The sequence below is a fragment of the Callospermophilus lateralis genome, chromosome 18 (assembly GCF_048772815.1).
Source record: "Callospermophilus lateralis isolate mCalLat2 chromosome 18, mCalLat2.hap1, whole genome shotgun sequence".
NCBI classification, from domain to species: domain Eukaryota; kingdom Metazoa; phylum Chordata; class Mammalia; order Rodentia; family Sciuridae; genus Callospermophilus; species Callospermophilus lateralis.
This window is the reverse complement of record NC_135322.1, coordinates 22,008,702-22,012,523: the sequence shown is the minus strand read 5'-3', so window position 1 is coordinate 22,012,523 and position 3,822 is coordinate 22,008,702.

Genomic DNA, 3,822 nt, shown 5'->3' with positions numbered 1-3,822 from the left:
TGCATTTCATTTTGATTTCTTTCCCCAGTGTACATATGTACAAAATGCCACCCTACTTCTTGAAACTTCTTTAATATTCCATCGCACGACAGTACCATGTGTTTATTTAGCCAGTCCTCCATGGTCGGGCATTAATGCTCTTCCTGACCGCCTGTGCACAGCTCTGTGCACACATCTCGGGTTATTTTCCGTGGGAGGCATCCCTAGAAGTGGAATTGCCAGGTCAAAGCGCGTGTACTTTTGACAGTTAGACCTGAGTACGTAGAGCAGATTTTTCATCCTCCTTGGTTCCTACACATTCATCCCTGCTCTGTGCACGGCCCTTATGTCGCATTATAACTTAAATGGTTCTTTCTTTCTTTCTTTTCTTTCTTTCTTTCTTCTTTTCTTTTCTTTTGCAGGGGGGTGTGAGGAGTCACACCAGGGTTTGAACTCAGGGCCACTCGACCACTGAACCTCATCCTCAGCCCTATTTTGTATTTTATTTAGAGACAGGGTCTCACTGAGCCTTGTTTTTGCTGAGGCTGGCTTTGAACTCTTGATCCACCTGCTATCAGTCTCTCAAGCTGTTAAATGGTACTTTCAATAACATGAGCCTAATACCCAGAACAAAAGCTAAGAACTTAATAACCTACCCAATACCCTGTATCCCCACCTCCCTTATTCAAGGGAACTGTCTTCTCAATTCTCTGTCAATCTTTTGTTCTCCTTTGATTTATTTTATTATGTCTACATTGCATTCCTATAAGCATATATTTTTGTTTGGTTGTTTTTAACTGTAGAAGGATGCCATCTTGTATATGATCATTTGTGGCTTACTTTAGCAATTAATCTTATATTGCTAAGACTTTTTTGTAGTATTGCATCTGGACATTGTTCACTGGTATGGAGTGTTCCCTTATAGTGTTCTAATGGATGAAAATACTAATTATCTGCTCTCCTGTGAATGGGAACTTGGGTTGTTTCTGGGATCCTGATATTACAAACTGATCTATGAACATTTTTGTACCTTTCTTCTTTTATACACATGCAGAATTTGCCTCTGGGTTTTATATACCTACGAGTGGAATTGCTGAGAATAGTCAATTGTAGGACCCGATTCCAAGATGATTTTGTAAAGTGGTTGCTTCTCTAACAACATAAAAAATCATATGGATCCATATCCTCTCTAGCACCTGGTATTATTAGACTGTTAGTATATATCAATTAAGTATGAAACCATCTCTCATTATGTTCTTGATTGCATTTCCCCGATCACCAATAATATTGATCTTTTATTAGTTATAAACATATTGATTCTATTTATTTATTCTTCTGTGAAATGCATGTTCATGTCCCTTTGCCTTTTCCCCATTGGGTTGCCTATGCTCTTATCATATCAATGAACTATTCAACTTTTAATGGTACACATTGCAAGTATCTAATGACTTCTCTTTTTACTTTAAAAATATCTTTGGATAAATACAAAGTTCTTAATTTTAACATGGTTGATTGTATTAATATTTTTCTTTATAATTACTTATGTCTTTTTAAGGAAATCTATTCCTGCCTCCAAGTCTAAATGATATTTAGATACATTTTCTACCAAGAAGTGTAAAGTCCTGTTTTTAATATTTAAGTCTTTAATCCAACTGGATTTGGTTTGTCAACATGATATAAAAAGAAGATACTTATTTTTTCTTCTCAAATGGCTAATAAGTTTTCAGCTTTAATTATTCAATAGCGAGGGCAATTTTTGTCCTTTATTGATGTGACACAATTTTTTTTCATATACTGAATACTATATACCTTAGAGTGAAATTTTATTTCTAGGCTTTCTATTTATCTGGTTGATTTCTTTCCCTCTGCCTTAATATCTCACTGTATTTTACTGAAGATTCACATTAAGTCATGAGATATTACTGGGCAAGTGTTTCCTTGATACCTTTCATCTTGAGAAGAGTTCTGGCTCTTCTTGCCTCCTTAGTCTTCCATTTCATTTAACAAGTTTCTTGAAAGTTCCCGTTGGGATTGTAAATGAAATAACATTGAGTCAATGGATCCCTCTGCAGAGAATGAACCGTGTTCAACTTCCCTATCCATGAATCTGGTATAGCTCTCCGTTGAGTTTAGACTTCTTTAAGAGCTCTTGAAAAAGTTCTATAATATTCCCTGTAAAGCTGATGGACATATTTTTTTTATTAATTTCTTCCTCAGTACTTGATGGTCTTTATTCCTATGGGTCTTATTGCTACATAGCTTTTCAAGCTATTTTTATTGATTCCCCTTCCTTCTCAATGAGACCATTGAGAGTGGGGCTGAGAGAATGTTTGGGTCATGGATAGTCTGACCCATTGCTGCTGCTTGAACAAGCTAGTGAGGGGCCTCTGCTCTGGGCATATCCAGCAAGAGGCATCTTTTCTTCTCTGGGAATGATTCATAGGTGTCCTGGGTGATCCAGGGAGGAACTGGCTAAGGAGGAGGCAGCCAGCCAGCAGATGCACTGTAGGGAGGAGAAGGGGGCTCTAGAGACCCATGCTAGAGTCTTGGCTACCAGCCAAGAGACTTCCAGAAAGAATGTAACTTTTCTATTCTGTATAATCAAGGGTGCTCAAAAGTGAGGTTCACAGGAGGAAAGATCTTCAAGGAGTCAGAACAACGTGAGGGATTTTCTTTTTATCTCCTTACCCGCTAAGAATGGCAAGCCACTCAAGTCATCAGAGCGTTTGTGCCATGGGAGTAGTCACAGGGACAAAGCCAGACTGAAGTTCACCAGGGTCCAGATGTCTCTGCCCTCTGGAGACACCGTGGTAGCTAAGGTTCCTCCAGGGAGCATAGTCAAAGCACAGAGACAGGCCGTGTCTGTGACTCTGAGAATCTAAAAGGCCAGGCACTGTGTTCCCTTCTAGGGCAGATTGAGGGGCGGGGGTTGCCGAGCTAACAGAGAGGCATCTAAGATGTTGCATTAAAGGGACCTCACGGATCTCCCAGATTCTTTCTAGAAACAGCCAGCAAACTACCTTGTCTCAATCCCAGCCCATCCAACATTCATCTTTAACCCTGCCTTGGCTTGGTAGGTTTCCTCTAGAACTCCTACAGTTGAGACTTGGGCCTGATGATCCCATGATATTTTTAATTTCCCCTTGGATTCCACCCAACCCTCCCACAATGCTTGAAGGAGGTGGGCACTCCCTGTCTTACAATTTTTAAATTTAATTTTAGGTTGACACATAATGGCACATACTTGTGGGGTACATACAGTGTGATCGTTTGGTAAATATATACAATGTGTAATGATCAAATCAGGATAATTAGCATAGCCATCTCCTTAAACATTTATGATTTTATGGGGGGACACCTTGAACTCCTCTCTACTAGTTCCTAGTAGAATATTTAACAAGTTATAAGCTACAACCACCCTACTGTTGTAGGGTGCTACAGAGCACTAGAACTTATTCCTGCATCCAGCTGTCTTTCAGTACCATTACTGGAACTCCTGCCATCTCCCACATCCTTCCCAGCCTCTGGAGACCAACTTTCTACTCTCCACTTCTATGAAATTAACTTTTTTTTTTTTTTCTGCCACATGTGGTACTTGTCTTTCTATGCCTGACTTATTTCACTTGACATACCTCCAGTTCCATCTACATAGCCACAAATGACAGGATGTCATTCTTTTTGGTGGCTGAATAGTATTCTATTGTTCTTTGTCCCTCTGTCCATCAATGGACACATTGATTCTATCTCTTGGCTGTTGTGAATAGTGCTGCAGTAAACATGGGTGTTCAGGTATCTCTCTGTTACACCAATTGCATTTCCTTTGGAGACGTACCCAGTAGGAGG